We start from the raw sequence: 25,654 nt of genomic DNA, 5'->3' as shown, positions 1-25,654 counted from the left end.
CGTGATCTGCACGCCTCGGCCTCCCAAAGTGTTGGGATTATAGGCATGAGCCACCATGCCCAGCCAGCAAATGTTTCCTTTTAAGTGTGACTCCGTGGGCCATGTACAATTTCTGTCCCATCTTATTCATCTTATTTTCTCCACCCTTTAAAAATGTGAGGAGTATTCTTAGCTGCACACCTTACACAAACAGGTCATGGGCTAGATTTGGCCAGTAGGCCTTAGTTTACTAATTCCTGCTCTAGAGTTTGGCTGTCATCTATGGTGGATAGTAGGCAATGAAGGGTTTTTGGCAGGGAGTGCACCAATCAGAAGGAAACTGAACTTTGAGGTGAGGCATAGTGACACAAGGCCCTGCTCTATTTGGAACACTTTACTCTTCCTCTAAAGTGGTGATAGTGGAAGCCATGGGGTGGTGACCCCTCTGGCATCTTCAGCTCCCAGCACTTTCTCCAGCCAACCCAACCCACAAGGGAAGGGAACTGGACACTGTCTTAGTATTGATGAATAAGTTGTCGGTGCTGGGAAGTTCAGGGAATGCTTCCCAGTGGCAATGAGTCATTTAGTAGAAACTTATGAGAACAAGAGTTAAGAAGTTACACAAAAGGCAGAAGTAATGGTAGTTGTAAAGGTTCACAGACACTAATGACCATGACTTGTCACTTTGGACTGATTTATTTTTAGCCACTTGAAACACCTAAGGAGATATGTAATAGAATGCACCATATTGGGATATTTTCCTGTTGGCACTGAGAGAGATCATTGAGGAATCTGTCCTCACTATCTTTGGGCGAACATGCTATTACACACTTCATTGGAACGCACTTGTTTTTTCCTAGAGTGTGGAACTCTCGATGTTAGTATTGTAAAAGGCAAAGTAATGTCCTTGAGCTATAACAATGAATACCTTGAGCTGTAACAATGAATGAAAACAGAGGTTCTCACCCTCTGCTTTCATTGAATAGAGTCTCAGTAGGTGTATGTTGAGTGAATAACACATAAATTCTGGAGTGGATGCTCGTGGTGGATCTTGATGTCCAGAATGCCTTGGCAGTTTGTTGCTGGGCTATATGGATTTATTCTTCTCTAAGTTGATTCTAGTGAGTTTGAAATGTCTTGTGATGCCCCTATACCAAATATGGCACCAGGGAACCATGTTTACAAAACTCATATTCAGTATAGCCTTCTACCACTTTTGATGGTTACCTTAATGAATGTTTCTAATATACATATGTTGTATATAGAAACTCATGCTCTATTGCTCTTGTTTATGTACTATCATAAAGAGATGAACTTTAAATTCTATACTGAGAATTTCTCTAAATTTTCTGTGTATTTCCTTAGGGGATGCAAAGTAAAATTCTGTTTTAGGGTGTTCTGAATAAGCTGGATTATCTCTATTATTTTTTATTTATTTAATTTTTTTAGAGGTAGAGTTTTGTCATGTTGCCCAGGCTGGTCTCAAACTCTTGGCCTCAAGTGATCGTCCTGCCTCAGTCTCCTGAGTAGTTGAGACTATCAGCACGTGCTACCATGCCTGGCTTGTTATTCTTATTAAGTCATAATTTACAAACCACAAAATACACTCATGGAGTGCTTTTCCTTCAACTGATTCCTGGCAGAGTATTATTATCATATTTTTCATTTGTACTGACTTTTGTCATTTATAAACCATTTTAGCCACATGGTCTCTTCTGACCCTGCGGCAGGTACTGTTTCATGAATCTTACATGCCACAGCTTATACATGTACCTTTAAAAATGTACCACCATGAAAGCAAAAAATAATTCTACTTAACCATGATAAAATACTTTGAGTCACTTATAAAATTTATTTTATGCCTCTTATAAATGTGCTTTGAATCTTCCCTTCAGCCACAGATGAGTTCCCTAATTATTCCGTGTGACTTATGACTTGAAGTGCCTCTACTAGGTGCATTATTATAGCAAATAGGTAAAAAAAAAAACTAGGTAATAGATCAAGGAAATTTACCTTGTTGCTATATCCCACATTGAATTCCTGAATCTGAAGGCTTCCATACCCAGGTTCAGCAGAGAGATGGCTTGAAACAAAGAGACTGTGAATATAACTAGGAAGAACTGGGGAGGTGGTGACAAAGACATTACCAAGTTCTCACCTTAGTGATTCCTTAGCTTTATACTTCTGGAGTACCAGGGCAGCCCTAAGCAACAGCTTGGTCCCAAACACTGATGTGGAGTATTGAAAGCAATCATGCATGATGATATGCACCTCAATTTCAGTTGCTGATACAGAAAGCGATGTGCATCTAATAACCACCAAGGGTATTTTATTACCATTATGTAAATGAGGAAATCTAGGTGCAGGGGTTTTACTAGTAGCTAGAAGAGGCAGTACCAGGAATTACAGTTGTCTTTCAAGGGTAAATTCTATGCTCATTAGACTCTGCCATAACTTCCTCATATGTTCAGGCTATTGATCTGAAATTGTAAACTCAGTTTTCAAAGAGAAGACCAATAAAATTTGCTTGGGTCTTATGGAAATTCCTTGCTTTTTTTTCCCCCATAAATCACTCCTCAAGAAATTCTAACCTACAGGACTCAGGTTAAAACACTCAAATGGATGAGGACATCGAAAGTCATTTTCTTTGAGCCTTTTCACATCTTTCAAAACCTACTTGAACCAATGCTGTGTGCATGTGATGATACCATCCCACAGCTAATAAGAGTCTATTTCAGTGATGCCTGAAATTGACAGAAAATGAAACAAAATCCCATATAATGACAACCATTTAAAAGTCTCTGTCCTCTAGGAATCAAAGGACTCAGCAGCATGTCACAGAGGAGGATTGAATCACAAATGAAGTAGATTTAGAGGTACCTCTTTAAAGTAATGATGAAGCACTGATTTTTCTAATGTGTCCCCCAGCACTGGTGATAGTAAGTCACTTCTAATTACCTTTTCCTTTCTGGGCTATATACAGATAAATGCTTGGGATATTAAAGTACCTTGTGGGCTGGTTATTTAATTGCTACAGAATTGATTTCATGAAGGAAAGAAAAACGGATTAGATCCTAAGATGTAAATGTGAGACTTGACAGACTGCAGTGTGTGCTCAAGTCTATCAATAGAACTGCCAGCCCCCAGTCTCTAGCTGGCTATGATGGATCCTTGCGGCACAAGAAGAACACATTTGACAGTTACAAGAGCAGATGCAACTGTCCTCCCCTCCAAAATAACAAGCAATGGTACATTTTTGTGTTCTCATTTCTCATGCCATTTAGTGTATTACATACATTATCAAAATAATTTTAGATTAGAATGGCTTCCCTGTTTGCTTATGAAGTCTTCATGCTTCCCTTTTGCTCTTTTCTCTTTGTTTATTCCTTACTTCAATATCACAGGCGGTGATGGTATGCTCGTAGGTTTCGTACTTTTGCTGTGTCTCATGACTACAAACTAGGAAACACATAAGATACATTTTCTCTGATCTTGCTTCAGAGAAATCTTGCCATTTCAGATGAGATACCTGCATAACAGAAAACATCAGGCTTAATATTACTTTAAAATTTATTTACCTAGCATTTATTTGTTTAGCAAATATCAGTTTAGTATTTACATTGTGTCAGGCACTGCTCTGTGTGCTGTGGATTCAGTGATGCAGAAGACAACGTACTTGCTCTCACTTTCCCTCCTCTCTAAATGGGAAACACACCATGAGCAGAAATGTAACAGATTCCCCTCAACTTACTATGGGGCAATGTCCCAGTACCTTGAAATGTAAGTAAAAATGCATTTAACACTTACTTTGACCTACAGTTGGGCAAAATCATCTAACACAAAACCCATTTTATTATAAAATATTGAATATCTCATGTGATTTATTGAATACTCTACTGAAAGTGAAAAACAGAATGGCTGCATGAGTACCTGATGTACAATTTCTACTGTATGTGTATGGCTTTCACCCCATTGTAAAGTCGAAAAATCTGAAGTCAGGCCGTGGTAAGCTGGAGGCAGTCTACATTAGGTCATGACAGGTGCAATTAAGGTATATTTTATGAATATATTTTCAGGTACGTTTTTCTTTATTGCAATTATGAAGATAGGGTAGCATATTAATCTTCTTGAACTGCCATAACAAAATATGGCAACTGAGTGGCTTAAACAACAGAAATTTATTTATCCCCATTTTGCAGGCTAAGAATTCCAAGATCAAAGTGCTGACAAGGTGGGTTTCATTCTAAGGTTTCTTCTTTTGGCTTGTAGGTGGCTGCCTTTTCTCTGTGTTTTCTGAGAAACCCTTTTTTTGTGTGCTTCCAGAGAGACAGAGAAAGAGGGAGAGAACTCTCTAGTGTCTCTGCTTATAAGGACATTAATTCTATAATATCAGGTTCCATCCTTATGACCTCAGTTTACCTTAATTATGTCCTTAGAGGCTCTTACTTCAAATATGAGCACACCGGGGGTTAGGGCTTCAGCATATGAATTTGAGGGGAACACATATTAATATATTCAATTTGTAATAGATAGAGTAAGAGCTCTAAGTGTGACAGTAGTCAGTGTAACGTGGGTCAGTGGGGGAGAACTCTTTATAAAAATGATCAGCTAGAGCTTTTCTGATAAGGTGACCTTTGAGCAGTGATATGGTTTGGCTGTGTTCCCACCCAAATCTCATCCTGAATTATAGTTCCCATAATCCCTATGTGTCACAGGATATAATTGAATCACAGGGCCATGTTTTTCCTTATCATGTGCTGTTCTCATGATAGTGAATAAGTCTCGTGAGATCTGATGATTTTACAAAGGGCAGTTCCCCTGCACAGTCTCTCTTGCCTGCCACCATGTAAAATGTGCCTTTTCTACTCCTTTGCCTTCTGCCATGATTGTGAGGCCTCCTCAGCCATGTGAAACTGAGTCCATTAAACCTCTTTTTTCCTTATAAATTACCCAGTCTCAGGTATTTCATCACAGCATTATGAAAATGGTCCAATACAAGAGAAACACAGACAAAGGAAGTAGACCAGATGGATAACTGGGGAGTGATATTCCAGGCAAGTGTGTATGTGTGTTTGTGTGTATAGGAGGAGCAAGAAGCTCAGGAGCGGGGCTAGAGTGAACCGCGAGAGTTGGGGGAGATGCAGGCAGGGGCAAGGATCATGGATCCAGCCTTATAGGGTAGTGGGTCTCAACTTTATCTGTCTCCATGCCCCATTTTATAGCAAAACTTTTGTAACAATCATGTTTTTATTTTAAACAAAATAGAAGATCTAACCTATCTATATAAATATATAGGAAGACCAGATTAGAGGCATAATATAACACAGGAATATAATAACTTAAAAAATGTACCAAGTAGACAAAATTATGTAGTCTCTTAATGAAGCTTAAAGCACTTGCTTTTCTCAACTGCTTTGAGGCAAATAGTCTTCTCCAACTTTTCAATATATTTTATTTTGTTTATTTATTTTGGAATAGGGTCTCACTCTGTTGCCCAGACTGGAGAACAGTGGTGCCATCATGGCCCACTGCAGTCTCAACCTCCCCTCCATTTCAGCTTCGTGAGCAGCTGGGACTACAGGCATACACTACTACTCCTGGCTTTTGTGTGTGTGTGTGTGTGTGTGTGTGTGTGTGTGTGTGTGTGGAGACAGGGTCTTGCTATGTTGCTCAGGCCAGTTTTGAACTCCTGGCTTCAAATGATCCTCCTGCTTCAGCCTCTCTAAATGTTGGGATTACAGGCTTGAGCCACTGTGTTCTGCCTATCAATATGTGGAAAGCATGTGTGTAAATAGATGGCATAAAGGTAAACTTAGGATACAAACCCTTTAACATTTCTGCCAAAGTAAGGTCTGAATTAATGGCATTTTCCTTAATCAATTTCTTTGCAGTGCTAGTCAACCAGCTATGTTCTTTACATCCGTGCAACACCTCATAACTACATACTCCAAAAGAATGAGGGAGACATTGTTTTTCCCCTTTCTTTCTTTTTTTTTTTTTTTTGAGACGGAGTCTCGCTCTGTCGCCCAGGCTGGAGTGCAGTGGTGCGATCTCGGCTCACTGCAAGCTCTGCCTCCCGGGTTCACACCATTCTCCTGCCTCAGCCTCCCGAGTAGCTGGGACTACAGGCGCCCGCCACCACACCCGGCTAATTTTTTGTATTTTTTTTTAGTGGAGACGGGGTTTCACCGTGTTAGCCAGGATGGTCTCGATCTCCTGACCTCGTGATCCGCCCATCTGGGCCTCCCAAAGTGCTGGGATTACGGGCTTGAGCCACTGCACCCGCCCCACTTTCTTTTTTAAACTATAGTGAAGTTCCACATTTTCTGCATAAATGGAGGAAATTAGATGAGACTCTAATGTGAAATTCACGGAGATGTGGGAAAGTTTTCTTACAATGCCTAAAAGATGGTTAAAGGTTAGGGAGAGTGACCTTGTAGGGAAAAGTTCAATGATTCGGGAAGAGCAGTGTGGACAGAGCACAGTGCAGGCAGCTTGGCAGAAGCGGATCAGATGATCTGGATTGAGGGCGATTTTCCAGGGCTAGGAAGGGAAATGTCCACCAGCCACCCATGAAAAATAGTTAGTGCCTAAACATACGGGAACGTTTCTGGCCTAGTTTTTTACATTGCCTAATGTGCTGGGCTTACCGTAATGTATTTCATAATACCCATGCGCCTGGGATATTTTGGGTACTAGGAATGAGGGGGATGAAAAGGTTTCTAAAGTGACTCACTTTCTTTGCTTTGTAAATATTTCTTTGGCAGTTTAACCTTAATACTTATTCAACAATTTGTAAATAATTACCAATAAACTGTATTTCTTATAGTTGATATTTAAATGCTCTCACTCTGTACTTAATTAACATCAGCTGGGCAGTTAGAATTGAAACAAAAAATCTGACTTCCTGATTCGTAGAAATTCAAATCCCATAGACAAAATTTCCATCTCTCTCTACATAATGATAAGTGAAATATAAATATATTTACCATGAGCAGCTATATTGTGAATGTGTTTTAAAAATTAAAAATGTTCTAATTGGTGGCCTTTTCCCTACCAGGACTTTATATTTTGGAGTTGAAATAGTAGGTGTTATTCAATGAAATAAATATGTAAGAAGATATATTAAATATTGAGTACTTTTCTCCCCTTTAAAAATTAGATACTGCTAATACTATAGCTATAAAGCTCATGGTAACCTTTGGATAAAATACTGCAATTACATGGTTAAATGCCAGCTCTTGTGCCCTTGTAGTCTAGGGCTACCAAAGTCTAGCCTATGGAGTGAGACGGCCAGTTCTTAAAGAGAAAATGGGAGTAGTGGGGCTGGACTATGCTTTCAAAATTTCTCCTTGAAAACAATGGGATTGATATTTTTCTCCCTTGAAGGAGTGAAGAAGAGAAGAGAGGCCAGGAGTGTCCCATTAGGGGAGCACCCTCCGTATGGAAACAAATGCTAAGGTTGGGCAGAAGCAACCTCTCCCAAGATCTGCCTCCCATTTATGAATTGTACTTGGGTTGTGCTGAATAGTAATGAAATTATGAAGTCATGCAGCCTTGGTGGTATTCAAAGAAAGACACAATGGATTCCTAACAGAAGGGATGCAGTGAGTTCTCCTTGACAGAAGAATTACCTATGGAAGGCATCAAATTTTATTTCACAGAGGTTGAATCCCGACGAACAGAGAGGATACTCCAAGTACTGACGGTTTTGCCTGGAGGCCGTCATTCCAGCTTGCACAGACTTTGAATGGACCAGCTGTACCAGATGCATTTGTTTTTCGCTTGGTCATTAGATTTTATATTACTGCAGAGACAAATAAAATAAAAATCATTTCAGAAGAAGCTTATTAGGCTGACTTTTTTTTGTTATGAGTAGCCTACTTTTTACTAAATGCGAATTTAAATCCTTGTAAAAAATAAGAAATATTTTGGTGACTTACTGTACAGGACTAAAAGCCCTCTACTCTCCGTCTTTTTTTTATTTATTTATTTTTTTTATTTTTTTAAAGAAAGTGAACATATTTAGTTTGGGAGATAACAGCTTCAATACGTTAAAAATTGATATGTACCCTCTGTTTTTCACATTCATGACAGTGTTAATCAGGCTAGTTAGCTCAATTTTGAAGAATATTTTCCCTCCTTATATTGACTATTCACATGGCTGTGTTCTCACCATAGGTTTTATTCTCGTCTCATGCAGCTGTCTTAGAGTGTGTCTCACTGGTCATAGGAGTATAAAAAAGGGGGAACAAGAAGGCATTATTGTGTAATAGAAAAGCATGAGACTTGGAGTTAGTTGAGAAAGGAAAGAGAAATGGACAGGTGCCCCCACACTGTGCCAAGCATCTTCCCATCATTTATCTTATTTGAAAGCATGTGAGTCTCACAGGCAGGGGTTGCTACCATTGAAGCTTAGAGGTCTCCACTGATGTGCTCTGGGCCACAGCAGGTGTCAGGATCCAAATCCACCTCAATCATCTTCTAGAGTCAGTGCTCGCTCCACCTGCCACAGTGCATCTCAGGGGCTGAGTTCTGTTTAGTAAGCCTATGAGCATTTCTATAAAGTAATAATAAGTACCAACATCAGATTACTATTGTTAAAATAGTATATCGATATATGTGTTGTGCTTTGTAAACTCTAAATGCCAAACAATGGAGATGATGTATTGTGGATGTATTATTGAAAATTTAGCATGACTCTTTTTTTTTTTTTTTTTTTTTTTGAGACGGAGTCTTGCTGTGTCACCCAGGCTGGAGTGCAGTGGCGTGATCTCGGCTCACTGCAACCTCTGCCTCCCGGGTTCAAGTGGGATTCTCCTGCCTCAGCCTCCCGACTATCTGGGACTACAGACACATGCCACCACACCCAGCTTTTTTTTTTTTTTTTTGTATTTTTAGTAGAGACGGGGTTTCACTATGTTGGTCAGGCTGGTCTTAAACTAGGGAAGATAACTTAAAATACCTCTGCCTCCAATGTGGTAGAGTTCACTAGAGCCATTTTCATAACAAAAACAGAAAATCATAATGAAGATGCATATTACTTAAAAAATATTGCCAATAGCAATTTGTACATAGAAAGCTAGAATCACTAAGAGGAGAACCTCTGAAGCAGCTATGATGCTTCCAATTGACTGTTGAAAACCACTGTGTACACGAGTATGGTTTTCATAGGTGGGACATGTGGCCATAGCATAGGAAAATATTAGTATAATTCAAATGTAGCAAGAGCAGAGTGGTGTTAAATATAAGATTTTTTTCTAGGTACTGTCAGGGAAAATCTTGTGCTTACTACTTCCCTAAAAAGAGAGAGGAGAGTAAGTGGGGGAAAACACACACATACTTTTACCCTTCAAAGACGTATCCCTTCATTCATACATAGTAATCAGACGCCACCAACTATTTCTGGCTCACAATCGTTTGCAAATTGCCTGGCTACCACTCACCTTGTTTCATCCTTGCCTACACATTCGTCAGCCATCAGAACCACCTACAACGGCTTCCACTCAGAATAGCATGGTTACTAACAAATCCCCTCAAAGGGAAAATGAATGCGTGCAGTCGGGTGACACCCTTCCTTTTTCCTTCTTCTTCCCCGTGGCTGGGGCCCACTTGGCACTAAGCGTCCTTCTGTACAGATGGTGCACTCTTTTCTGCTCCTGCTTTATCACATTCTCTGCCAAAGCACCGAGTGCCAGTTTTCCGGTGAGAATCTGCTTGCAGAAAGCTAGCTGCCTAGGTTATGTCACCTCCTTTGCAGTCTACTGGGGTTACAGTGAGACAATGGCTAGGAACAGAGAAGAGAAAGGATGTAGGCAGAGATGGAGTTTGTACAAGGAAGAAAATTACTGGAGAAATGGAATGCATTCACTTGTGTGAACTTTATTAAGTTATTTTGACTCTCTGGACTTCAGTTGTCTCATCTCTAAAGTGAAGGAGTTGAACTGGATATCTATTGCTTCTCACCTCTAACATTCTACAAGCTTGTGGCCTTTTAGCTTAGCTTCAGATGATGCATAGAAGTGAGCTCCATTGTGCTGAAAACCTTCTACATGGAAGTGATAACTGTATTATGGCCAGTCAGCAATTTGGAGGAGGAATAAATAAGTTTCAGATAAGTGCGGGTGGTAGCTTCTTTATAGCAAAACTAGGTCTGCCTGATGAAACATTTCAGTGAGGTCCTAATTTCAGACGGCCATGTTCTTCAATGTGAAGAAGAGTTTTCCATGCAGGTGCAGGTTTCTTGTGATGTAGACAATTAGTCTGGTGTTGCTGATGCAGGAAAGGATGATTTACTGGGCTTTTACTGTAATTTTGGCTTCAGGGACATAGTGGTAAACAATTTTGAACCTAATAGCCATGCAGCAGGATGCGCAGTGGCTCACACCAGCAGACTACAGGCAGTCTTTCCACTAGAGTGCCAGATTATGGCTACCTGCCCTTCAAATATTTTTGCTGATGTGGAGACCATTCTGAAAGGCTTTCAGAGGGGTCTGACCTCACCCTGTTTCCTACTGTGGCCATCAGAGCAGCTGTGAGAGCCCTACTCAGGATCTCTGGGCAGGTTCTGGGGCTGTCCAAGATTCCAAGATTCCAGGGAAAAGTCTGCAGCATTTTTATAGGACTCCGGGCTCTCACTCAACTCCACACTCTGCTGTGTGGCTATAAATGTTTCTCTGTAGATTCTGTTATATACTATGTAGAAATAAAGAAGAATGCTTGAGGTAAAAAAGAATACTGCTGTTTTGATATTGAGCTTTCACACATCTGAATTATGAGTCATTCCTCCATCAATATGTTCTAATAACTATTTTGAATATATAACAACTACGTATTTTGTGATCTCCCCACCTTTCTTTCCTATTAAAGTTTCTGCTTGAGGGGTATGGGTAGAACTTGACAGAAAAACAGGTTTTGTTTTTTCTTTTTAACTATGCTGGGGTTCTGCATACAATTATGTATTAAAATGGGTGGTGGTCCTTTGTTTCCTATACTTTTCATTTGCTACATATTTATTTTTCCTTGTAGCACATACCCTGGCATGCACAAGAACAACTCAGATCACAAGAATCATATATAACCCAGAGCTAGGGAAATACTAGTATTAAAAGTATATTAATCTGCTCAGACTGCCACAACAAAATGCCATAGACTAGGTGGATTAGTCAGAAATTTATTTTCTCACAGTTCTGGAGGCTAAAAGTCCAAGATCAGGGTTCTAGCCAACTCTGTTTCTGGTGAAGACTCTCTTCCTGGCTTACATACAACCACCTTCTTCCTATGTCCTCATATGGCCTTTTCTCAGTGGATGCTTGGTGGGAGAGAGTGCACGCTCTGGTGTCTCTTCTTATAAGGATGCTAATCCTATTGCATCAGGGCCCTACCCTTATGGCCTCATTTAACCTTGATGACTTCCTTCGAGGCCCTATCTTCAAATACAGTCATGCTGGAGGTTAAGGCTTGAATATATACATTTTGGTGGGATATAAACATTCAGTTCATAACAAGAAGTACAATTCTCAGGGGAAGTAGTGTAGGGTTGAAGATAGTGGAGTTTAGTGGCTAAAGAGTATGGTCTTTGGAGTCAGTTACATCCTAGTTTGATTTCTTGTTTTGCCACTTACTGTGTGACCTTGGGTGAATTCATTCCTCAATTTTTTTTTTTTTTTTTTTTTTAGTATCTACTGGGTGTTATTTGAGGAGTTGGTCATAGAGTTGTAAATATGACAGAAGTAACAATACTGTGGGAAGTCCTTAGAAAAGTAGATGGAGCATGGGAAGTATTCAGCAAATCCTAGTTTCCAAAATTTTCTGATTAGTTCAGGCCTAGTAGAAATAGGTTCTATTTTGTTTAGAATCCCTTGGATTTCCCAGGAATTGAGTCAACTCCAGTGGGACTGTACTTTAGCAAACATTGTACAGTTTCTGCAAGGAGAGCGGTTGTCCCTGAGGTGTATGCGTGTCCTTGTGTATATGAGAAGGCATGTGTTCAGGTGGGGAGAAGGAAGGCTGGTCACAGATGGCAGGGACAATAGAGCTGGATGTAAGCAGAGACTAAAAAGCCCCATTGTGCACTGACTGATGAGGCTTAGTCACTACAGATTGTGCTATAGGAGAATTGGTTCTCTGATGGTCTCTTGAAGCCATCCATTGTCTCTGAAATTCTTTGAGGTGAAAGGTGAGCCACAGGAGGTTCTTCTATTGGAGATTCTGCCTGGATTTCCCCAGTCTACCTTAGGGAGTCTCTCCAATTCTGAGGTCATGTTGATTTCTTTTCCAACCTTGATCAACAGATGCATATGTTCATGTGCACACACACACACACATATATACTTTAAAAACTTATAATAGAGGTCTTTTAGGTGTAAGAGCATTGAGGGTATAAATATTACAATCAACTTTGTTTTCTGCTAAGGGAAGGAAATGATTCAGCAGCGTCCTCTTGCTGTTTAGAATTACAGATAACATCTTTTAATTCTTTATTGGTTTTAAAATTAATTTGTTATCATAACAATCTAAAGGTGTCTTAAAAGCTGTCCTCTAGAATCTCTAGTAATATCTCAGTACAACCACTGAGAGTTTTTTCAATCACTTGAAGGTTTTCTAACCTTCAAATTAATTCTGGTGGCATCAGAATGCTGCAGAAAGGGCATCGGGCTGAGGGAGACTGGAGGAATTGGAAGGACTCTAGTCCTCCATCTGCCTCAAGCCAGGAAGGACCTTGAGAAAGTCACCAACAGATTCCCTTAGAAGCAGATTCTAGTCTTCCAGTTTAATTAATCTCCCTGGGACTTAATATTCCTATTTGCAAAATGAAGGTATTAGAGTAGATGACCTCAAATGCTCTTTCTGGTTGATCCTTAAAAGTGGCCAGACTGAAATGCCACAGGCATTATGCTTTATGTGCATTATCACATTTAATTTTCTCATGACACTTGTCACTCACATTATCCTCATTTTTCAGACAAGGAAACCAAAGGCTAGAGAAGTTAAGAAATTGGCCCTGAGATCCTTACAGTGAGTAAGTAATAGTCAATCCCAGACTGCATTCATAAACATTATGTGATCTTGTTCAATGAACTAAAATAGCCTTTGTCCAGATGTGAGCTTCACTGTAAGGGGACACAATTAAACATAAGACAGTTTTCTGCATTCTTGTGTGTCCATGTCAGATTTGGGACACATAAAAGAAACATACTTGAAGTCATTATGTTTTTAACTGCTGTCTAAACAATAATTTGGCAAAGGAAGAGAAAAATTTGGGCTTGAGGTCTTCAACATGGGCATGCGATTGGGGGACTGGTCTTCAACCATGGGTAGGATTTGAATAAACAAGGGATTTACAGGAGGATGCTACAGAATGTGAACATAACAAGAGAAAAGATGAGACAGAAGTTGTGTCTGGTACACAACTACCCATGGCTGAAGACCAGCCCCCCAATTGCATGCCCATGCTGAAGACTTCAAGCCCAAATTTTTCTCTTCCTTTGCCAAACTATTGTCTAGACAGCAGTTAAAAACCTAATCACTTCAAGTGTGTTTTTTGTATGTTTATTTCTTTTATGTGTCCCAAATCTGACTTGGACACACAAGAATGCAGAAAACTGTCTTATGTTTAATTGTGTCCTCTTACAGCCAAACTCAGGTCTGGTACAGGTAGTTGCTGGGCTTTCTGTGAGTTGTGGAGGTCTGCGTTATGAAATTAACTTGGAAAGACACAGGGCGGCTCTAGGGATGAGATGGTAGGAATGTAGGGAGTTCATTCCAAGTGATAACTAAAGGACAAAAGTAGATTTAGGGACAGTTTAGTTACAGGGGATGCAAGAAAAGGAAATGTCAAAGATGACTCAAGATTTTTTCACTGGATTTCTAAGAAATGTTAATATTGCCATACTGCTCTGTGTAAGATATAAGAAATGATTTTTGGATGAAGAAAAAGCAGGAAGATAGAACTGGAACTTACTAGTGGAAAGGGACACACGAAAAATGGGAATATTTTATATTCTTATTTAGAGGGGTGTGTGTGTGTGTATGTTGCTTCTCTCTTTCCAAAACTTTTGTAAAGTCTGCTTTACATACAAAGGATTTTGGAACACTCCTTTTTGTTTCTTTCATTTTGCTTTTGGTGGAAATCAAGGAAAGGGACTATATTACTCATATGGTAGATCGATATTGTGCAGAACAGGAACAGTTTGTGGAGACACTGAGTTAATTTAGTTAGGGTTTGGAGCTAGATGGAGCATGAGAACCTACCCTTCCCAACCCAAACACACATCCCTACCTCACCCTTGCCTTCTTAATGTTTGCATTAGACTTTCAATAGGATATGGAATGGAAATTAGTTCAATCTTACCTAGACCTAAGGAAAAGTATGAAGCCCTCAGCTGATGAATGTGTTAGATATGGAACGGTAATCAAGAAAAGTAGAGAGGAAAGTCATATCTATGAAAAGCAATCTAAATGAAGTAGAACAGTTCTAATCCCATGAGATCCATTCATAGCATGATTATTAATAAGTTGATTTATTTAAATGATCTTTTATGTCCCTTTAAACAAATCCTTTGGAACTTTAAAAAGCAAAGAAGCTAAGATAAACTCAAGTTTTTTGAATGCATATGCTGCCAGGTTTTCAGGAAAGTATATATTTGGCAGTCAACATTTATTGAGTACCAGTTAAAATTAAGGCATTACACTTTGTCTTGTGGGAAGATACAAAAGAATCATGTCTCTGCCTTTGCAGTCTAGGGTTTACTTCATACACTGTGATCCTTTTCTATTGACAGAGAAGGTATTAACTTGGAATCTTAGATTTTGAAAGGAAGTTAGATGACTATACTACTCTTTCCAAGTCTGCAATGGTTTTTTTTTTTTTTTTTTTTTTTTTTTAAATGAGATATTCTAGCGGCATCCTTTATCCTCTGTTTCTAACTTGAATCTCAGCAAAGCTGAGGAAATTCTAGAAAAATCAGAGCTAGTAGTGTTTATAGTGATTAGAACATAAGTGTGTGTGTGTGTGTGTGTGTGTGTGTGTGTGTGTGTGTGTGTGTATTGGGGAGAAAGAAGGAGAGGAAGGAAGGGCATGAAAATTAGTATAGAAAATTGAGAGATGGCATTTGGGATTTTCAAATATAATAAAATATTTATAGGTCTTAAAACATTTTAAACTGATTTAGAAAACTGGAAAAATTACTAAATCAGATTTAGGTTTGTAAGCTATCGAGTTGTGTCCCATACTTCATTTTAAAACATATTATTGGCTGGGGGTGGTGGCTCACATCTGTAATCCTGGCACATTGGGAGACCGAGGCAGGCAGATCACCTGAGGTCAGGAGTTCCAGACCAGCCTGGCCAACATGGTGAAACCCCATCTCTACTAAAAATACAAAAATTAGCTGGGCATGGTGTCATGTGCCTGTAATCCCAGCTACTCAGGAGGCTGAGGCGGGAGAATCATTTGAACTCTGGAGGTGGAGGTTGCAGTGAGCTAAGATCACACCATTGCACTCCAGTCTGGGCAAAAGAGCTAGATTCCATCTAAAAAAAAAAAAAAAAAGTTATTTTCTCCATGTCCATTTGTCCAAATGATACATTCAGTACAAGTCAGCTGTACAATTTCATTCACAGAATAAAAGTATCATAGACTGGCATAAAATTCTTTATCTAGTACAACCATCATCTCTATGACTTTTTCACTCATTCTAGACCTTCAAGAAGGAGAAACTTTTCCTTTAGTGGATCCTAGGGTATCATTGGAAAGCTTGGACTATGTAAAAGACTCTGAATTGAGTTGAAATTTGTCTTCCTGGAGTTTCCATTTATTTATGCCAACTGATAACTTAGAAACACAAACAAAATAGGATAACCCCTGTTCATAATACAGCTATGAAAGGTTTGAAGCTTTCTACCATGTCAAACCAATCTCCATTCGCCTCTTCTGCGTGTCTCTTCTTCTCCAGGCTGAACATCTGCATTTCCTTCTTCCTTTCTCTGTGCAGTGTGACTTGAAGTTTTGTCATTGACTGAAAAATATCCAATATGCCCATATTCTTGTTAGTGATCATAATGATGGCATAGTATCTTAAGAGTGATTCATTCATTCAAGAAATTATTTACTGAGTACTCACTAAGTCAGAGTTCCATGCTGAATACTAAAGATAGAGCAGTGAACACAGTAGAATAGAACTGTCATTCTCATGGAGCTTACACTTAAGTGAAGGAGACAGAAAATATATTAGATATACAGTATAATATAATGTATAAAATAGGAGAGTTTAGGGGAAAAATAAGCAGGACAGAGATAATAAGATATAGATGGGGAGAGAGTTGTTAGGGTCATTGGTTAAGGTGACCTAGGAATGCCTCACTGAAGAGATAAGTCTTAAGTAAAGACTTAGGAACATGAAGGAATGAGTTTGTGGATATTTGGTGAAAGAGAGTTCCAGACAGATGAAAGAGCAAGTTCAAAGGCCTTGAGATGGGGCAAAGCTGGTATGTTAAGAAAATGAAAGCAAAATAGCAAGGAGGCTAGTGTGGTGAAAAAGGAAAAGCTAGAGCAGAATTAGGAGATGAAGTCACAGTGGGGTTAGATCATTAAGGACTTTGACTATGAACCTGAGAGCAATGAGGAACTGTTGGAACATTTGGAGCAGAGGAGTGACTTGATATAACTTTTAGCAGAAACACTCTGGTTGCTACTGCTGGTGTTGATTAGACAGAAAGTGAAGCAGGAGGACCAGCTAGGAGACTACCGCAATAATGTAGGCAAGACATAATGGTGGCATGTGGACTGGCATAGCAGTGGAATCCGTGAGAAACAGTTGAATTCTGGATACAGTTTGAAGCTAGAGCTGATAAGATTTGCTAGTGAATCAGAAGTGGGTTGTGAAAGAAAAAAGTAGTGTCAAGGATAACTGCAAGACTTTCAGCCTGAGTCACCATTTACTGAGCTGAGTAGGGTGGGTATAGGGAGTGAGGAGCAGGTTGATGGGGGATGATAAGGAGTTCAGCTTTGGATCTATGAAGTTCAAGCTGCGTATCGCCACATGAATGGAAGTCTGGGTTGGAGATAAACTTGTAAGAATTATCTGCACAGAGATGGGATTTAAATAGAGGAACTTGAAGGTTATCACCAAAAGGGAGAGGGTGATGTAAGAGAAGATAAGATAGTTGTGAGGGCTCCTGGGTGGTTGACCCACAGAGAACTGGGCAGACTGCTTCCTCTCCTCCTATGTATCCACTTGGACTAAAGCCCCTTAAGATCACTTTAGTCTTCTGGGTAGCTCCACCATACTGTGGACTTGTACTGAGCCTTCTGTTTCTGACTTTCCCAGCCTACCCTCTGAGTCTTTTTCCTGTGTGCTACTCCTAACCTGCATCCTCCTACATCCCACCACCTCTGGGTTATATCCACCATGTGGAGGCTGATGGACCCCAACCAAAATTCAGTTTGGATGTCAAGACTGATAATGCTATACTCCAACACCAAGGGTATGAAAAGTTTCATTACTTACAAAATAGAAGTCTCAGAAATCAGGATGGGCTTCTCAAGGAAAGGATACTGGCTCCTTATTTATATTGTGGAAGGAGGCTGGAGCTGGGTCAAGGTACCCACGTGTGGGGAAGGGCTTATGTGGTTTGTATCTCCTGCAGGAGCCAAAGAAGAGAACACTCAAGCTGTTTTAACAGCTTTCCCAGAGGTGGGGCAAGAGGGAAAGAATGAGGGGTGAGGATTAAAATACGGCAGTAGTCAAATATCAAAAAATGGTGTTAGATACATTATTATATCCTGCTTTTTTGTCATTAATATTCTGGACTTGAGTTCAGGGATCATTCATTTATCCTCATTCAACGCACTCTTGTTAAATGTAGCCCATTAACCCCAGCTCCTAAAATCCCCTTGGATCCAATTATATCAAAGAGTATTTTTACAATACCACCAAGCCACTTATCATTGGAAAATGTAATGATGATAACCTCAACATTTTTAATGATTGATTTAAAAATGCTTAATATGACAAAGCTAAGAAGAAAACACTGTGGCATCTCACTCAACTATTTCCTCCAGGTTGACGTAATCCATTAGCTACCCTTTGAATGCAGCCAATCACTAACTTGTCACATTACACTGGCATCCAAACCTTATTATTCCACAGTGTCTCAAAGAAAGTTATTGTATTAGTCTGTTCTTGTGTAGTTATAAAGAAATACTTGAGGTTGGGTAACCGATAAAGGAAAGAGTTCTAATTGGCCCATGGTTCTGCAAGCTGAATGGGAAGCACGGTGCTAGCAATGGCTCGGCTTCTGGGGAGCTCTTACTCATGGCAGAAGGTGACAGGGAGCCAGCATGTCACATGGCGAGAGCTGGAGCAAGGGGGAGGGAGGTGCCACACATTTTTAAACAACCAGATCTCACATGAACTCACTCATCACCGAGGGGATGGGGCTGAGCCATTCAAGAGGGGTCCGTCCCCATGATGCAAACACCTCCCACTAGACCTCACCTCCAACACTGGGAATTACAGTTTAACATGAGATTTTGAGGGGACAAATACCCGTACCATATCAGTCATAAAAAACAATGCTAATTCTCTTGCATAAATCCAGATGGTTTACCAGATTAATAATAGTATCAAAGGAAGAAACATGGTTATATTTGCTTTGTGATTATATTCTCAGAATGCTGTTGGGAATCCATCACAAATATAGCTCCCTGAAGCTTTTTGATTTCAGTTTCATCTATTTTTGCTCTCCTAATACTGCTCTTAGTACCCTGAGATCTCAATGGCAAACTATTTTATACTGTGTTTATAATTCATCATTATAAGGAGACATGAGCTCATTTAGAACATATAGGTGCTGTCCAATAGTCTTTACCCTCACTGGGGTTCAATTTCTTCCTAATAATGTTCAGCTGGGGTTTTGGAGGTTGAACACCATTATCTTTATCTCATCGTTATATCATTAATTCAAAGTCACAGGCCTTCCTTTGCTCCATAACTTTGGTATTTTTAATCCTCCCTCCTCCTAATCTCATCTCATTTGCGATTCTAGTGACTCTGATGTGAATCTAACTGGCCCTACCATTTTTATCCTCAACGTTCATTTTTTTTCCGTCACTCATTTAATAATTCTATTTGCTATGCTCCTAGCACTGTATCACTAAGATGACGAATACAAAATACATGAATACTTTTCAATTGTTGTTTTCTTTAAAAAATATCTGAGGCTACATTTTTGTTTAGTTTTCTTTCCCCTTTCCTCCTCATTTTATCATTTAGCAATTGCTCTCAAAATTGTATTTTTGAGAACATCATAACACTTTTGAGTCATAATCTCCTTAGGAGTCTCATGCCATGAATAATGCATATCTTTTCTGTAAACACTTTGCAGACATTCATCTAGTCTAGGGTGTACAACTCGTGATGTCCAGTTTTCTTTTCCTTGAAAAAGTCAAAATTCAAGATAGCATGGTCACTTTCTTTTAGATTTCACATTACTTTCACTTCATCAATAAGTTCCCCTTGTTGTCAGAGCTAGGTCCAAAGTGGTTGTTTCCTCTGGCTACTTCCTTGTTGTTTTAGAGATTAAATTGTCATTAATTATACTCAAGAAACTTTTACATAGTTGGCTTTTAGCTAAATAAGTCTTTTTTTTTTATATTCATGGCTGGTTGATGTCTTGGTTCACTACTGATGAGAACAGGAACCTTGCCTGTCTTGTTCACCACTAATTCCTGCATCGTGGTGGGGCCATATGGCCAGTGATGTTATTACTTAGTGCTTTCTAGTGTGCTCTGCCTTCGGGAAATGGAGATGTCTATGCAGCATTAATATTTTCAACCTGTAACACTAGTCTGCTTCTCCTCTTAAAAATCTGTTTCTTTTGAATAAGACAAATCCTTCACTTATCATGTTCTAATGTAGAGGGCAATCACATCACATTTCAGAGATTCATTGTTTCATATTTTTATTGATTTAACAAATATTTATTGAGTGCCTACATAAGAATAACAATTACATTAAAAGCTATTGTGATTGAACATTAACTGTGTGTCGGGCACTTTCTAAGGCATTTTACATGAAGTAATTAACTTGATCTTTACAATCCAACTGAGATGCAGAGATATGGAATTTTCCAAGGTTAACATTTTAAGTGGAGGAATGTGACAGTATTCTAGGCACTGGTGATCAAGCAATGGACAACATGGGCAAGATTCCTCTTCTAAGGGAGTTTACATATCAGTGAGGAAAGCAAATGGTAAATAAATTTTAAAAAGATACTTTGACAGAATGTGTGCTATGAAAAGAAAAACATGAGGATTTGCTAGAGAGAAAGTGGAGAAGAAAATACCTTTTATCAGATGGCCAGGGAAGAGTTATCTGGGGAGGCGACAGTTTAACTATGGTTCCACCAGGATGTTTTCAGTGGCATGTAACAGAAAACTGAAATCACAATAGTTTAAATAATAGGGGAATTGTTATCTTGCATAAAAAATGCCTTAAGCCAGGCATAGTGGTGTGTGCCTCTAGTCCCGTCTACTTTAGAGGCTGAGGTGGGAGGATGGCTTGAGCCTAGGAATTTGAAGCCAGTCTGGGCAACAAAGAAAGACCCCATTTCTTAAGAAAACAAAAGATGTCTTAAGGTAGAAGGGCTCTGGGAATAGTTCAGAGGGTAAAGGTGTAAGGAAATTTTTGTTCTTACATGCCTATCTCAGCATGTGGACTTGCTACCACCTTGCTCAAAAGACGGAATGACACTTGTAGCATCCACCTTAGGCAAAGTTCATAGGCAAAAAGAAAGTTTCTTCCTGTAGGTCTATTTTTTTAATCAGCTAAAAGATTGTATTAGTCTGTTTTTCATGCTGCTGATAAAGACATACCTGAGACTGGGTAATTTATAAAGAAAAAGAGGTTTAATGGACTCAGAGTTCCATGTGGCTGAAGAGGCCTCACAATCATGGTGGAAGGTAAAAGGCATGTCTTACATGGCAAGAAAAGAGAGAATAAGAGCCAAGCAAAAGGGGTTTACCCTTGTAAAACAATCAGCTATCGTGAGACTTATTCACTACCATGAGAACAGTATGGGGGAAACCATCCCCACGATTCAGTTATCTCCCACAGAGTCCCTCCCACAACATGTGGAATTACGGGAGCTACAATTCAAGATGAAATTTGGGTGGGGACACAGAAAAACCATATCAGAAATCTTTGTTCCCAGCAGACTTCATATTATACCATATTGGCCAAAATTGTGTCACTTCCATGAGGAATGATGTTACCATGACTGATGCAGAGTCTAAGTTTTAGTTAGACTGATTGAGAGTCAGTCACTGGAGCTTGGGTTTGCATCACTTTTGCTAAGTGCAAGAACAAACAGAGAAGGGTAAACAATTTAAAAATTAGGTACAAAAAAGGGGATAGATTGGTGTAGAAAATGAAGTAGAGGTTCATTCCTCTTCAAAGGAAATTTCCTCCCAGTCTAATTGAGAATAGATAGTAACCTCTCTTAGAAGCAAAATTTACTCAAAGACCTGTGCTAATATTCTTAAATATCTGCTAGCCATAATTAAGAAATCAATATACTCTGTGTTCTTAGCTCCCACATTTTAGCCTAGATATTTGTCCCAGCATGCCTGAACATGTCCAAGCAAGCATTAGGTCATAGCTTATTCCTCTTTCCTTATTTGGAAGTGTTTTTGCCTCTCTCACCATTCCACAAGTTACTTCCTTTTTTCCTTTGTTCTCCTCTGCCTTCACCTCTTTTAGGAAGTTTTAAATTGCTAGCCAACTGGGACAAGTACAGAATGCGAGGTCCCGTTCCAGCCAATGGAAACCAGACACAGCAGTAGGTAACCAGACGTGTCAGGTTATAAATGATCCTGTCTCTTTTGTTTGTGTGTGCCCTCGTGACAAGATTGCTAGTGAGTGGCACCCTTTCTGCAGAAAGTAAACTAGCCTTGCTGAGAGATCCTTTGTTTCAGTGTTGATTTTTCTGAGAACCCATCCCCAACAATTGGGATAGGCAATTGCTAGTGCCTGTAGTAAGCTTCATCTCGAGAAATAAGAAGGTGTCCACCATATGAGGATCTGGGGGAAGAATTTTCGGAGAAGTAAACAACAGGTACAAGTCCTTGAGAGCAGGAACTAGCTTAATACATTCAAGAAACAGAAAGAGGGTTGTTTGTCACATAGTCACCTGGGATCACACAAAGTAGGAAACGGGAAGAGGTGAGAAGTGACATGGCGTAGTGTTTGAATGTGGGCTTAGGAGCTATAGTTTCTGGGTTCAAATAACAGACCTGTGTTTATTATTTATTTGTCATTTCACAAATTATCTAAGTTAGCTGTGTCTCAGTTTCCTCATGATTAAAACACATATAAATAATCATATAAACTCATGAAATTGTTGAAAGATAAGAAAATAAACAATTAGAACAGGGCATAGAATATTGTAGGTGCTCAATAAACGTCAGTTATCATTATTATATCACTGGTTCAGGATTCAGATCACATAGGATCTTGGAGGCCATAAGACAAGTGTGTCAATTTTATTTAAATTAAACCATAAAGCCATTGAAGTGTTTTAGGCAGGCAGTGATCTAATATGATTTAGATTTTTACAGAATAGTTTTTTTTTCCTGCTATGTATAGATTAGGGTACAGGGAAGTGGGGAAAGAGTAGATGCAGGATAGTTAGTAGGATTTTACAGTAAACTAGGTCAGGTGGGTTTGACTAGGGTGAAAGCACTGGGGAGGAAGATAGAGCCAATAGAACTTAACAGCTAACACTTGAGCTTGTGGTTTAGGGAAATAAGGAATTCTGAATGTTTGACATGAAAAACTGGAAAAAATCGTGATGCCCTTTATAGAGATAGGGAAGGGCCCCATAGGATTCATAAAACTGCCAAAGGGGTCTACGGAACAAAAATGTTCAGAACCCTGCTTTAAAATCCTTTGTCTTTGAATCCACTCTTCCACATTTCTTTAGAGTTTTTCTTTTATCCTTCCTGTTTTCTTGGTAACTCACTTTCTCCCAATGTATACACTTGATCTGATGATACATAAAACCATTTGTGAAGATGATTTAGGTCAAGCTGGTTTACCATACAGCAGAAATGAGAACACAATGAATTTAGCACTAGCTTGTTGAATACGTCCCAGAGCTTTCAAAGCCCAGCTGTTCAAGTTCAGTAAATGACTCTCATGAAAAGTGATTGGTAGTTATGTTCATTTCTATTTCTCCTACCCTTTCCTTCCAGCTGCTAAAGCCTAATTTTTACTGTAGGTCAAAATAATTGTAATTTCTTTCATTCTCAAAGTCAAGTTAAAAGCAGACAGAATAGCCATCTCGGTTTAGCCTGATTGCATTCCATTGACATAGTCCAGATGGCCTTCACTGATGGGTAGATACATGCGTCTCTCCTACCTGTCCCTCAAAGTGTCCTGTGAGGATACAATCTGTGTAGACATCCATCTTTGCATACCACATGGACTTTTTTCCTCACGTTTTACTGAATATCAACATTTAAAAAGGGAGTTCATAAAGTTCCTGCAAATAACTCAAACCTTATTGCATTTTGATGGCAACAACAAAAACAAAACCTTGTACATTATACTTTTACTGGCAAGGTCCACTCTCATGTTTGTGTGGTTCTGCAAGTACAATAACTCATAGGATAAGTTTTTTGCTATACCTAAAGATAATATCATTGACATGCCACTAGTATTTGGGCACATAAATTATCTTTCCAGTAGTGATGAAGACGTGAGCTTTGAACTACTTCTTTCCACTTTTCTTTCTTATGGTAAAAATCACTATATCACTCAGGACATTTTTTGTTGCAAATTATAGAAACCCAACTTGAGCTAGTTTTGGCAGAAAATCTAGCATAAAGATCAAAGGAAGAGTTAAAGACATTTTTACAAGGCAAGGAACAGAGCAGTTTCGGGAGTCTCAGAAACGAACAGTCACTGATGTTTGAACACTGCCTAGGTTCCTTTTCTTTCCATCTCTCATCTTTTTTTTTCTCTCTCAGCAGAACACCTTCTTCCACTGACAGCTTTGAGGCTGTATCTTTCCAGCTTTAGCATCAGAAAGGAAAGGAGTCTATGTCTCAGCTCCAAATGGAAAAATCCTAAAAAAGAACACTGATTGGTGATGTTAGGACAGAAGCCCAACAGCCATCAAATCACTGCAACAAGAAAATGAAGGTTACGTTGTAAGATAGCAGCCCTCAGATCATGACTTTAGATCTAGAGTAAAGGGGTAGTTCCCCAAGAGAGTGGGGGATGTTGTTCTCAGAAGAGAACCCTACTCAACAAAAACAAAACAATTTTTAAAATGGCAAGAGTTTACTAAAAGAACCCGTTTGCAAGATGGTCAGAAGGAATTGGTGGTCAACTCAGCAACTAGGGAATAGATTTACTGGTTCAGGAGTGGCACACGCCTCTCCTTAGTTTTCAGTCTCAGACAGTTAAACTCATTGGATGATTTTCTTAATATACTTAGATATCTAATTGAAGATCAGCACTTTTTCAGCAATCACATCTTATTGAATTGTTTTGCTTTCTTTATGTCTCTGTTTTAATTTGAAGAAGTTTTTTTTTTTTTGTTTGTTTGTTTTTTTAAATTCATTGCCTATTATGTGGCCTAGGAAATTTCCTCTTCAAGAAGTCATCTAGTATATGGTGAACCCAAACTGCTTTGGGCATTAATCAGTATTTTCCTTCTACACCAATAACTGGATTATAGACAAGCAGAATTGTTTGGACTAGATACTGACACATATCTGGAAGGAATTTTATTTATAGCTGGCTTAATCCCTATATTTTTACCAACTAAGTCAGATTCAGAGAAGGTAAATGATTTGCCCAAAGTCACACCTCTCATTATTAAAAAAGCCAGCCCTAAAACCCCAGGATGGCCTGACTTCTCTGGTTTTTTATCTTTTCCATTACATCAGGCTTAGTGAAGAAAAGTGAATATAAATTCAACAAGAATGCACATGAATATGAGGTTGAGTCACCCCAGTTCCTGTTGATGAATACCTGCTGCTATTAGGTCTTAGAACATCAAGGGCAAACAGGAGGTGCCTTGCACAGAGAGAAGCTTTCCTCTCTCGTGTGTGCAGGACCTTTGGTGTTGGGAATATTATGGACAGCATAAAAGAACTTTCAGAGGAGATAGATTCCGTCTCTCTTCTTTTGACCCATGTCCAGCCAGGTTCTACTCACCATGTATCTCTCCAAGCAGCCTCTCCTCTGCTTTGCCACTGATGCGGCAGCTCCTTATTTTCCCTGCTTCCCAAACAGCCTCCTTCCAACCCATCATCACCATAGTGATCTGTCTAAAATGCAAATTGGATCGCATCAGGCTCCAGCTTAAAATAGTTCAATGCCTACCCCTTCCTTCAACCAGACAGGATAAAATTCATTCTCTTTGCGCCATCATTCCTCTCTGCCTCTCTTCTCAATTCCTGCCAAACCTGGTGTCTGATTTGTTAAGATTCTGTACAGACCTAATAAATAGAACTCCTAGAAATTAGGGTCATGGAACCTTATTCATCTTGACGTATCTAGTAATGCACAAGTATTTATTGAACTGGATTACTTTTGAACCAGACTAGGTCTGAAAATCAAACAAAGCTATTTACTGAATAAGTTAATGTTTTTCTGAC

At 39.2% G+C, this 25,654-nt stretch overlaps 2 long non-coding RNA genes across 2 annotated transcripts in view; one reads left to right on the top strand and one right to left on the bottom strand.

Annotated features, from left to right (window-relative positions):
• The window catches only part of LOC102116371 (uncharacterized), a 321,221-nt gene that overhangs the window by 70,605 nt on the left and 224,962 nt on the right, over positions 1 to 25,654 (top strand). The gene's annotated exons all lie outside the window — the stretch shown is intronic.
• LOC123573014 (uncharacterized) lies at positions 1,390 to 25,333 on the bottom strand. The gene is made up of 4 exons (XR_006697711.3): positions 25,212 to 25,333; positions 15,885 to 15,998; positions 7,614 to 7,786; positions 1,390 to 3,508 (listed from the first exon to the last, which is right to left on the bottom strand). It is a non-coding gene; the product is annotated as an uncharacterized lncRNA (long non-coding RNA).

This window comes from Macaca fascicularis, chromosome 4 (assembly GCF_037993035.2).
Source record: "Macaca fascicularis isolate 582-1 chromosome 4, T2T-MFA8v1.1".
Taxonomy (NCBI): Eukaryota; Metazoa; Chordata; class Mammalia; order Primates; family Cercopithecidae; genus Macaca; species Macaca fascicularis.
The sequence above is the reverse complement of the archived record's forward strand: the minus strand, read 5'-3'. Positions and strand labels throughout refer to the sequence as shown.